The sequence below is a fragment of the Anomaloglossus baeobatrachus genome, chromosome 8, assembly GCF_048569485.1.
Source record: "Anomaloglossus baeobatrachus isolate aAnoBae1 chromosome 8, aAnoBae1.hap1, whole genome shotgun sequence".
Taxonomy (NCBI): domain Eukaryota; kingdom Metazoa; phylum Chordata; class Amphibia; order Anura; family Aromobatidae; genus Anomaloglossus; species Anomaloglossus baeobatrachus.
In genome coordinates this window covers 37,416,473-37,428,777 of record NC_134360.1, presented here as the reverse complement: position 1 = coordinate 37,428,777, position 12,305 = coordinate 37,416,473, and the positions used below count along the sequence as shown (strand labels likewise).

The 12,305-nt window shown below is 47.9% G+C and overlaps 1 protein-coding gene and 1 long non-coding RNA gene across 2 annotated transcripts in view; one reads left to right on the top strand and one right to left on the bottom strand.

The window, feature by feature from the left end:
• USP19 (ubiquitin specific peptidase 19) overlaps positions 1 to 5,494 on the bottom strand; it is a 67,961-nt gene extending 62,467 nt beyond the window's left edge. The window contains 1 exon segment of the mRNA XM_075322057.1: positions 5,238 to 5,494. The gene's annotated coding sequence lies outside the window, so the exon portion shown is untranslated.
• A 102-nt stretch (positions 5,495 to 5,596) lies between these two features.
• LOC142249674 (uncharacterized) overlaps positions 5,597 to 12,305 on the top strand; it is a 72,774-nt gene continuing 66,065 nt past the window's right edge. The window contains exons 1-2 of the long non-coding RNA XR_012725088.1: positions 5,597 to 5,647; positions 5,760 to 5,944. This is a non-coding gene — a long non-coding RNA (uncharacterized LOC142249674). The remainder of the gene's footprint in view (positions 5,648 to 5,759; positions 5,945 to 12,305) is intronic.

Below are 12,305 nucleotides of genomic sequence, written 5' to 3'. Positions count from 1 at the left end.
GAATGGTGACAGGAGGCGGGAGCGATGCTGCGGACTGTATGCTGCGCAAGGGGAAACGGGGCCATCCTGAATATGTCGGCGGTGTGGGCTCCAAATAATGGCGCCCGGAGTCTGTGCGCGTTCAGATATCATCTGCGCATGCGCTGCCTCTGACCCACTGATCTCCCTGCAACAACCTTAAGGAAAATGGCGTCCAGGTGGCGCGTGCGAAGATGAGATCACGGTTTGTCATTGAGCCAATAGATCAATCTGCGCACACGCCAACTCCGGGCTCCTTACCTTTGAAGCCCGCACCTCTGACAGTTTCTGGATGTTCCTGCCAGCGCAAGCAGAAAGTATCTGGAACACCCGCTGAACTGCCCTACTCCACCACCGCCCCTACCTCCTGTGCTCCACCACCGCCGCCATTCCCTCGTGCTCCACCACCGCCGCCATTCCCTCGTGCTCCACCACCGCCGCCATTCCCTCGTGCTCCACCACCGCCGCCATTCCCTCCCACACCACCCCCACCCCGCCATTCCCTCCCCCCCAACACTACCCCGCCATTCCCTCCCACCCCAACACTACCCCGCCATTCCCTCCCACCCCAACACTACCCCGACATTCCATCCCCCCCCCCCCAAACTACCCCGCCATTCCCTCCCACCCCAACACTACCCCACCATTCCCTCCCACCCCAACACTACCCTGCCATTCCCTCCCACCCCAACACTACCCTGCCATTCCCTCCCACCCCAACACTACCCTGCCATTCCCTCCCACCAACACTACCCCGCCATTCCCTCCCACCCCAACACTACCCCGCCATTCCCTCCCACCCCAACACTACCCCGCCATGCCATCCCACCCCAACACTACCCCGCCATGCCATCCCACCCCAACACTACCCCGCCATGCCATCCCACCCCAACACTACCCCGCCATGCCATCCCACCCCAACACTACCCCGCCATGCCATCCCACCCCAACACTACCCCGCCATTCCCTCCCCCCAACACTACCCCGCCATTCCCTCCCACCCCAACACTACCCCGCCATTCCCCCCCCCCCCAACACTACCCCGCCATTCCTTCCCACCCCAACACTACCCCGCCATTCCTTCCCACCCCAACATTACCCCGCCATTCCCTGCCCCACCACGCCATTCCCTCCCCCACCACCCGCAATACAGTGAAGTCACAATGCTAACTGCGGTATAGCGGGGGGACAACGGTGCTTGAGACTTTTATTTCACTTTTTTTGATTTTAGACGTATTGGTGACACAGGTTGCGCCCATTAACCTACTAAGAACACGAAGGCCGCACAACGATCCCACACAAATCCACGTCTCACAGACTGATCTGCGGGGCGCCCGACTTATAAACTTTGCCTCTAGTGAAGACGTCGCAGTGACGGGAGAGCGAAGCTGTTGGTATTAATTTGGCCTCTAATCGCGGGAGGCGCAGACGTGGGCTGGAGGATTACCCGGGCACCATCTGTGCAGAGAAACACGGAAGCAGCGCCGGCCTGCTGTCTGTGCACTGAAGGAGAATTCAATTACAGCCGGATAATAGGACGACAGCGCAAGGCAAGAAGCGCCCGGTGCAATGAGCTGCAGCGGCCGAGCACTCGGCTGCAGTCTGCGGAGACATTGTAAGTGCCGCACAGTGCCGGATTACACAGCGACAATCCAGAATGGAAGCCACTGATGGACTCATGGTGGTAGTCGGCCAATAACCCCCCTCATCCAACGGCTCATTCTGCTTTTCTGCCTTGTCATGAATCAGGAGCAGATCTACCCTTAGGCCGTGTTCATACGGTGCATTTATTCAGTGCGGAGTTTAGGCTAGGTTCACATTTACGTTGTTTTGCATCAGTCAAATGCGTCGCTTGACGCTTGTGACTGATGCGTTGTACAACGGATGACATTCATTGTCGGACTCCGTTGTAAAAGAGAGAGCGATCAGCCAATCGCTCACAGCAGCCGGCCGCCGGGTGATCAGACGATCGCTCACAGCAGCCGGCCGCCGGGTGATCAGACGATCGCTCACAGCAGCCGGCCGCCGGCCGATCAGACGATCGCTCACAGCAGCCGGCCGCCGGCCGATCAGACGATCGCTCACAGCAGCCGGCCGCCGGCCGATCAGACGATCGCTCACAGCAGCCGGCCGCCGGCCGATCAGACGATCGCTCACAGCAGCCGGCCGCCGGCCGATCAGACGATCGCTCACAGCAGCCGGCCGATCAGACGATCGCTCACAGCAGCCGGCCGCCGGCCGATCAGACGATCGCTCACAGCAGCCGGCCGCCGGGTGATCAGACGATCGCTCACAGCAGCCGGCCGCCGGGTGATCAGACGATCGCTCACAGCAGCCGGCCGCCGGGTGATCAGACGATCGCTCACAGCAGCCGGCCGCCGGGTGATCAGACGATCGCTCAGCCGGCGAGAATGTGTGCGGGGGGGAGGAGTGCGTGGAGCCGAGCGGGGCCATGGCACTGACGACGTAGGTGCCGGGGACTGAATGGCTGAGGAGAGGTGAGTGTGAGTACATGCAGAGTGCGGGAGGGGGCGGAGCCGGGTGGGGAAGTGTCTGGCTACCTGCACACGTAGCCAGGGTAAATATCGGGTAACTAAAGCAGCAAAGCACTTTGCTTGGTTACCCGATATTTACCTTGGTTACCAGCGTACACTGCTCAGCGCTGACTCCTTGCACACGTAGCCAGGGTAAATATCGGGTAACTAGACAAAGTGCTTTTCTTAGTAACCCGATGTGTACCCTGGTTACGTGTGCAGGGAGCCAGAGAGAGGATGCGCAGCGAAATCCTACAGATTACACTGCTCAAAAAACGTTACAAGCTGCATTCCTGCCATCCGACGGTCAGTCGTTCCACGACTGATCAGTCACAATCCGCCGCTCATACATGTATATGGGAACAACGGAATCCACCAAACGGATTCCGTTGTTTACCAGAGCCGCGGATTGTGACTGATACAAATTGACGGAAGTGTGAACCTAGCCTTAAAGGGAAAGTCAAGTCTACAACAAAACTGTATTTGATGCAGATTATGCTGCAAATTTGCAAAAAGAACCTGCTGCCCCTCGAAAAACAAAAACATTGGCAAAGTTAAAAATAAACAAACAAACGCTATATGGACACCGCCATGACGTCGCCACAAAACAGAGACCGGACGAGGAGCAGGCGACGCCGCCCCTGAAACCAGCAATTTTGTTTCTTTCTTTTTGGTTTAATCACTGAAGCAATTTCTCTGGCAATCCTGTACAATTTACTGCAAATTTTCGGCTGCAAATGTCTCCATAATTGACCGAAAATTCCCTGTGTGAACTAATCATAAAACACGAATAGATTTGGTGCTAAAATAAATAAATTAATAAATAAATAAATAAAAAGCTTTCTATTTAGGTTTTCCCTAAACCAGTGCCGCCTTATTTCTAGGGTTATGTAACTCTGTTTGCTCTTGTCGGTCGGGGAGACCACACACACATTTTGGCAGCAATCATCGTTGGAATAAAACAGAAATCGGCTTTGAGCCAAAAACGCACTAAATATAGAACGAGTCTATAACAATAAAAAGCAGCAATTAAAATGGGAGAATCTATTTCTTACAGAACAGAGATTAAAATTTATACTCCAGAGCTGCATTTACACTTCTGCAAGTTTTAAAAGTCTCAGTTATCCCTGCATATAATAATAATACTATGTATTCACTTATATAGCACAATTGGGGCAAAATGCACTCTGGGAACTTACACCAGGAAGAGTCCAACAACAGTCTGATGTCAGAAAACCCAACACCTACATCACAGGAAGGCGGGGAAAAGCTTAACAGGTGCAGTATTCCCAACTACAACCAGCAGAATAGGGAGTGCAGCTCTGGGGTATAATACAGGATATAACTCAGGATCAGTACAGGATAAGTAATGTAGTGTATGTACACAGTGACTGCACAAGTAGAATAGTGAGTGCAGCTCTGGAGTATAATACAGGATGTAACTCAGGATCAGTAATGTATGTACACAGTGACTGCACCAGCAGAATAGTGAGTGCAGCTCTGTAGCATAACACAGGATGTAACTTAGGATCAGTACAAGATCAGTAATGTAATGTATGTACACAGTGACTCCAGCAGAATAGTGAGTGCAGCTCTGGAGTATAATACTGGATGGAACTCAGGATCAGTACAAGATCAGTAATGTAATGTATGTACACAGTGACTCCAGCAGAATAGTGAGTGCAGCTCTGGAGTATAATACTGGATGGAACTCAGGATCACAACAAGATAAGTAATGTACTATATGTACACAGTGACTGCACCAGCAGAATAGTGAGTGCAGCTCTGGAGTATAATACAGAATGTAACTCAGGATCAGTACAAGATCAGTAATGTAATGTATGTACACAGTGACTCCAGCAGAATAGTGAGTGCAGCTCTGGAGTATAATACTGGATGGAACTCAGGATCACAACAAGATAAGTAATGTACTATATGTACACAGTGACTGCACCAGCAGAATAGTGAGTGCAGCTCTGGAGTATAATACAGTCTATCCAGCTCAAGATCAGTAATTGTGTACATAGAGATTGCACCAGCAGAATAGTGAGTGCAGCTCTGGAGTATAATACAGGCTGTAACTCAGGATCAGTAACGTAACGTCGGTACACAGTGACTGCACCAGCAGAATAGTGAGTGCAGCTCTGGAGTATAATACAGCCTATCCAGCTCAGAATCAGTAATGTAATGTGTGTACATAGAGATTGCAGCAGCAGAATAGTGAGTGCAGCTCTGGAGTATAATACAGCCTATCCAGCTCAGAATCAGTAATGTAATGTGTGTACATAGAGATTGCAGCAGCAGAATAGTGAGTGCAGCTCTGGAGTATAATACAGCCTATCCAGCTCAGAATCAGTAATGTAATGTGTGTACATAGAGATTGCAGCAGCAGAATAGTGAGTGCAGCTCTGGAGTATAATACAGCCTATCCAGCTCAGAATCAGTAATGTAATGTGTGTACATAGAGATTGCAGCAGCAGAATAGTGAGTGCAGCTCTGGAGTATAAACACATCGTCACATACACGCCTGTGCTCTGGTATCACAGCCTCAGTACACGGCGGGGCCTCTTCTGCCGGTGATGACCGCACACAATGATATCGCACACTATATACACATTCACACTGTCACCAGTGACCCCGGCCCCCGCAGTCTCCCGCTCCCGTCCATCCCCGGCGCTGACTCACCCTGAGCCTCCTCCAGTCCCCGCAGCCGGGAGGCGGTAAGGCCGCAGGAGGCCTCTGCCGCTGCCGCGCTCAGTCTCCGCCGCCGGTGCCCCTGGGTGTCTCGCTGTGGCACCATAGGCCGTGTCCGGGCCGCTCGTTGCCGCGCAGCGCCCCCTCCGGAGCCCGACAACCATCCGCAGCCCCCGCCGCCCTCACTTCCTGAAGCCGAGCACAATCCTCCCACGTGACCGGGGCTCTCCTGGGGTCATGTGACGCGGACAGAGAGAGAGAAAAGGGGGGAGGAGCGCTGGCGTTAGGGATAAGTCATGTGATCAGAAGGATTGTTGACGTCACCTGCTATGATCACATGACCGCGTCCTCCAGGAGATCGGGAGGGCGGAGCTTTCCTTCAAGGGCTTCTCCAGATTTATGTAACTCACTCTGACTTACTGCTGGCACTCTCTGATATCATTTGTGGGAAAATGTGTTTCCTGTTTGCTGTCAGTGAATGGTGACTTTTGGTTTTGCTTTCTTTCATTCCAGACTCATTGAAAATCTTCAACTGAGTTGTTGTTACCATGGTAACCAGAGAAAATAACTGTGCTGCAGGATAAAACAAAGATGCTGGACGCGGTCTAGGCTGTATGGAGAGACTGGACCGTCGTTTGGGGGCTGCGGGCTCCAAGCAGGTGATATCCTGGCGTGCCGCCCCCTACAGGCCGGCTCAGGTGGGTATAGGTGTACGCCGAGTCCCAGGGGTCGCTCTTCACTTTAGTTTTTCCTCCTCTAATTATTTTGTGGTCTTTAGCGTTATATCAGGGCCGTGGAACGAGCGGACATTTTTATTGACCCTGTTTTGAGGCTCGTACGACTTTCTACCCTCTCCTGTGCTGGGGCTGAGGCAATGGACGTCAGAAGAGTCACCGCCCCACCTCCAACCTCACACACAGCTGTCGCGATTAACAGCGGTAGCTAAGGGGTTAACCAGCTGTGACCGCACCTGCCCCACACAGGTCAGATTCGTTTGCGGAAATTTTTTGCACTAAATCTTGCCATTTTGCCCTTCGCAGATTCCAAAATTTGATCATGTAGGGTGCTAGAATCAGCGAGCCCACCGTCTGATGCTCCCCGAAGTCTCCTAGGTCTTGCCACTCTTCTCTCATCACCTAGTGATGATCTGTGATTGGTGCAGCCTGTGATTGACTGCAGTGGTCAAGTGTGGACGCGGTGTTCATCACTACGTAAACAAAGACCGTCGGGCGATCAGGGACCATTAGCACACAGGGGCAGCAGTTAATTGGAAGGTGGGCTCATTTTGTACATTACAGGACTTTTGCTATTCATTTAGTCGTGGGTTCGAGTAAGTAATATAACTACTGGGTGCAGTCAGCGGGCATTGTTAATTGTTAAGGGGCACTCAAGGGGCATTATTATTTACTAAGGGACATTCAGGGGGCATTAATAATTGTTAAGGAGCACACAGGGGGACATTGTTAAATGGCACTCGGGGCATTATTAATTGTTAAGGGGCACTCAGGGGGCATAATTAATTATTAAGGGGCACTCAGGGGGCATTATTGATTGTTAAGGGCACTCAGGGGGCATTATTAATTGTTAAGGAGCACTCAGGGGGCATTATTAATTATTAATATGTATTATTATTTGTTATAGGAGACTTAGGGGGTATAATTAATTGTTAAGGGGCACTCAGGGGGCATTATTAATTGTGAAGGGGCATACAGGGGGCAGGCATTATTAATTGAGGGGCACTTAGTGGGCATTATTAATTGTTAAGGGGCATACAGGGGGCAGGCATTATTAATTAAGGGGCACTCAGGGGGCATTATTAATTGTTAAGGGGCATACAGGGGGCAGGGATTATTAATTAAGGGGCACTAAGGGGGCATTATTAATTGTTAAGGGCACTCAGGGGGCATTATTAATTGTTAAAGACCAGTCAGGGGGCATTATTAAATATGTGGCGCTCAGGGGGCATTATTAATTGTTAAGGGGTACTTAGGGGCATTATTAATTGTTAAGGAGCATTCAGGGGGAATTATTAATTATTAATGGGCATTATTAATTGTTATAGGAGACTCAGGGGGTATAATTAATTGTTAAGGGGCACTCAGGAGGCATTATTAATTGTTAAGGGGCATTCAGGGGGCAGGCATTATTAATTAAGGGGCACTCAGGGGCCATTATTAATTGTTAAGTGGCATTCAGGGGGCAGGCATTATGAATTAAGGGGCACTCAGGGGGCATTATTAATTATTATGGAGCACTCAGAGGGCATTATTAATTAATAAGGAACATTCAGGGGGCATTATTAATTGTTATGGAGCACTCAGGGAGCATTATTAATAATAAGGGACATTCATGGGCATTATTAATTGTTAAGGGACACTCAGGGGACATTATTAATTATTATAGGGGACATTATTAATTGTTAAAGAGCAGTCAGAGGGCATTATTAAATAAGTGGCGCTCAGGGGGCATTATTAATTGTTAAGGGGTACTTAGGGGCATTATTAATTGTTAAGGAGCACTCAGGGGGCATTATTAATTATTAATGGGCATTATTAATTGTTATAGGAGACTCGGGGTATAATTAATTGTTAAGGGGCATTCAGGGGGCAGGCATTATTAATTAAGGGGCACTCAGGGGCCATTATTAATTGTTAATGGGCACTCAGGGGGCATTATTAATTGTTAAGGGGCATTCAGGGGGCATTATTAATTATTATGGAGCACTCAGAGGGCATTATTAATCAATAAGGAAAATTCAGGGGCATTATTAATTATTATGGAGCACTCAGAGGGCATTATTAATTGATAAGGAAAATTCAGGGGGCATTATTAATTGTTATGGAGCACTCAGGGAGCATTATTAATAATAAGGGACATTCAGGGGCATTATTAATTGTTATGGAGCACTCAGAGGGCATTATTAATTAATAAGGAAAATTCAGGGGGCATTATTAATTGTTATGGAGCACTCGGAGCATTATTAATAATAAGGGACATTCAGGGGCATTATTAATTGTTAAGGGACACTCAGGGGACATTATTAATTATTATAGGGGACATTATTAATCAATAATGGGCACTCAGGGGGCATTATTAATTGCTAAAGGACACTCAGGGGTATTATTAATTAAGGAGCACCCAGGGGGCATTATTAATCACTAGGGGGCGCTTGGAACATTGTTAATTATTTGGCACTCAGGGGCATTATTAATTGTTAAGGGGCACTCAGGGCATTATTTATTGTAAAAGGTCACACGGGGCATTATAAATTGCTAAAAGTCACTCATGAAGTATTTTCACCTTTTAGGGGGCAGTTGAGACAATATTGCTTGGTAAGCGGGCACAAAGGGCACATTGTTACAATAACCCCATTGTTTCTACAGTTCCATATTTAGGGGGAGCAATAGAGACATAATATGGGTTGTTGATGCCGTTAACTTTGACGATTTGTGGCTTGAAGAAGTCATCATGGTGGTCTGGGCCGGGTGGGAGAGATAGGAAAACTGAAAGGAAGTGACTTTTACAAGCAGTTAACAGTCTGTAGGACTGGTATCAATCACCGTGCAGTCACTATATGGCGGTTATCTTAGTCTATGTATAGTGATTTATTTTCGGTGATGACACCATTGCATGCTCAGGGGGCCTCTATCCCCTCTATATTTAGGGGTGATTCTGTCTTTGTGAACAAGCACTATCTGATTGGGGACCCACTCGTGTTATGCACCCCTATGTACTAAACCCCTAGATACCCTTTTGGTTCAAGGTGTAGAGACAGATTTTTGGCTGCACTTGGATATTTGGGGAGATAATAAACCGCTATAATGTGTCCCTGAGGTCGGGGTATCGGGCATCATGAGTGCTGACCCCGCGGTACACATTAGCTTCTAGATGTGATACTTTCTCATTTTTTTACTTGGAGTGTATCTAAGTCGCCCAAAGAATGTGCTGTAGTGATGGAGGAAACGTATCGTAACAGTGACAATAGTTTGGACTTCTTTTGTTATCTAGGCTCTAATTTTGGGGTCATCCTGCCCATTACTGACTGGAAGGGTTAAAGAGGCACTGCCATTTATAAAGTGACAGTATACAGGCCCTGTCAGTCAGGGGTCTTTTTATAGTGGGCACAGGGGTTGCAATTGTACGCAGTCCTGGGAGGTCCAAAAGGTCCTTTTGGCCCATATGAGAATACTAATGCTTTTAAGACCCCTAAAATTCAATATCAGATTGGGGGAGAGGCAACAAACCAACACCCCTATTTCCAGATCTGTCAAAGACCGGATATAAACAGTGAACAGAACGCCGTACACCGTGTAGTGGCCACTCTCGGTACTGCAGCTCAGATCACATTCATTTCAATAGGAGCCGAGCTGCAGTTCTGAGAACGGCTGCAGCGTCACACGACAATCCCTTTAAAGGCCATTATCACTGCTCCAATCATGTTTTTAGTTTCCCAGTACATCTAAAATAAAAAAAGAAATGAAGCAACTTTGCAACAGGTCATCAGTAAACATTCCCTATTTTGTGTCCACAGCTCCTATGCAGACCAATGTGTCTTCATGGTAACAGACAATAAACAAACCCTGAAGACTCTATAGGACTTGATTGTTGGTCACCAGATGGACCGATTAACCCTGGAAGGACATATCATTGGTGCAGACAGGGGCCGGGGAGGGAAGGGGGCCACATCTACCTCCAAAGCAGCTGGAATTGTGCATTATGAGGAGCTCTTGGGTAGCAAAGGGCCCATATATCCTTCTTCAAAGGGGCCCTTTACTGTTTGTGTCCACCAGTGGATTAACCCATTTGTGGGTTGACTTTATTACTGTTTTTTTGCACCAAATTGTTCAAAATGATGCATGAATATTGTGCAAAATCAAAAAATGCACTTTATTTTTTACTCTATTTGTGCCCTTTTAAACCAAAAATTCACATCTTCCGCTAAGATCTGACCCAAAAAATTCAGCCGTGCATAAAATCACTTTAGGGGTGCACGGGAGTACGTTTGCACAAAAAATGTGCAACTTCTTTAAAAAAAAAGTCACAATTGATGAATCAGCAGCAAAACATCCACAAAACAAAAATCACTCCATCCATCAATAAAGAACATAAAAGTTTAAAAAAAGACAGGTGAACACTTAAAATTTGGGTTAAAAAAGCCAAAAATTGAAAGAACAATTTTGCATAAATCAAAAATAGGCAAAAACCGCAAACAAAACCCCAAAACTGTCCCAAATGCAAAAATGAGTCAGGCCTATAGTCTGAATAGGAGCTGTGGACCAGTGACATGTAATGTGCCCATGCATATGCCCTATAGTAATGTGCCCTGCAGTAATGTGTCCATCCTTCTGCCCTATAGTAATGTGCCCTGCAGTAATGTGCCCATCCTTCTGCCCTATAGTAATATGCCCTGCAGTAATGTGCCCATCCTTCTGCCCTATACTAATGTGTCCTGTAGTAATGTGCCCATCCTTCTGCCCTATAGTAAAGTGCCCTGCAGTAATTTGTCCATCCTTCTGCCCTATAGTAATGTGCCCTGCAGTAATGTGCCCATCCTTCTGCCCTATAGTAATGTGCCCTGCAGTAATGTGCCCATCCTTCTGCCCTATAGTAAAGTGCCCTGCAGTAATGTGCCCATCCTTCTGCCCTATAGTAATGTGCCCTGCAGTAATGTGTCCATCCTTCTGCCCTATAGTAAAGTGCCCTGCAGTAATGTGCCCATCCTTCTGCCCTATAGTAATGTGCCCTGCAGTAATGTGCCCTGCAGTAATGTGCCCATCCTTCTGCCCTATACTAATGTGTCCTGTAGTAATGTGCCCATCCTTCTGCCCTATAGTAAAGTGCCCTGCAGTAATGTGTCCATCCTTCTGCCCTATAGTAATATGCCCTGCAGTAATGTGTCCATCCTTCTGCCCTATAGTAATGTGTCCTGCAGTAATGTGCCCATCCTTCTGCCCTATAGTAATATGCCCTGCAGTAATGTGCCCATCCTTCTGCCCTATAGTAATGTGCCCTGCAGTAATGTGCCCATCCTTCTGCCCTATAGTAATGTGCCCTGCAGTAATGTGCCCATCCTTCTGCCCTATAGTAAAGTGTCCTGTAGTAATGTGCCCATCCTTCTGCCCTATAGTAAAGTGCCCTGCAGTAATGTGTCCATCCTTCTGCCCTATAGTAATGTGCCCTGCAGTAATGTGTCCATCCTTCTGCCCTATAGTAATGTGCCCTGCAGTAATGTGCCCATCCTTCTGCCCTATAGTAATGTGCCCTGCAGTAATGTGCCCATAGTCCTGGTATGTGTAGAGCTTGCTCCACATGCTGGGACCTGGGCTGGCCTCTATCCACAATTGCCTCTTTTGCAACATAGAAGCGGTAATATATACAGGTTGCAGGTATGTGTGCTCCATTATGGTTCTGCTTTTAACTTTATCTAGGAGGCTGCATGGCACATGAAATACAGAATATAGAGTAGGACCCCCCTATTGAGATTTGCCGTGACGTTGGCAGGGGTGGCTCAAAGAATTGATCAATTATTTGCTAAAAATCTCATGTATATTACAGTACAGTTGGAATAAATCTGTGAATTTGCACTTTTTATATGATGCATGCCATTTTCAGATCGTGCTGGCTCCCCTCTCTCTCTGTTTGGTTGTTGTTATGCTACAAATGTCTGGTGGCTGGTCACCACCATGCTATGCACGCCTGATCTTGGTTTGCAATATATTCCTCCTGTTGGTAGCTGTTCACATTCAGTTGCCTCACCCTTTCCACAGGCAATGCTAATTAAGCACCATACTTGGATCTGGTCCGCCTTTATCAATGGTTGCTGTCTGGCACTGGGAGGGTCAGTTCTGATATAGTCCTGGTATGTGTAGAGCTTGCTCCACATGCTGGGACCTGGGCTGGCCTCTATCCACAATTGCCTCTTTTGCAACATAGAAGCGGTTATATATACAGGTTACAGGTATGTGTGCTCCATTATGGTTCTGCTTTTAACTTTATCTAGGAGGCTGCATGGCACATGAAATACAGAATATAGAGTAGGACCCCCCTATTGAGATTTGC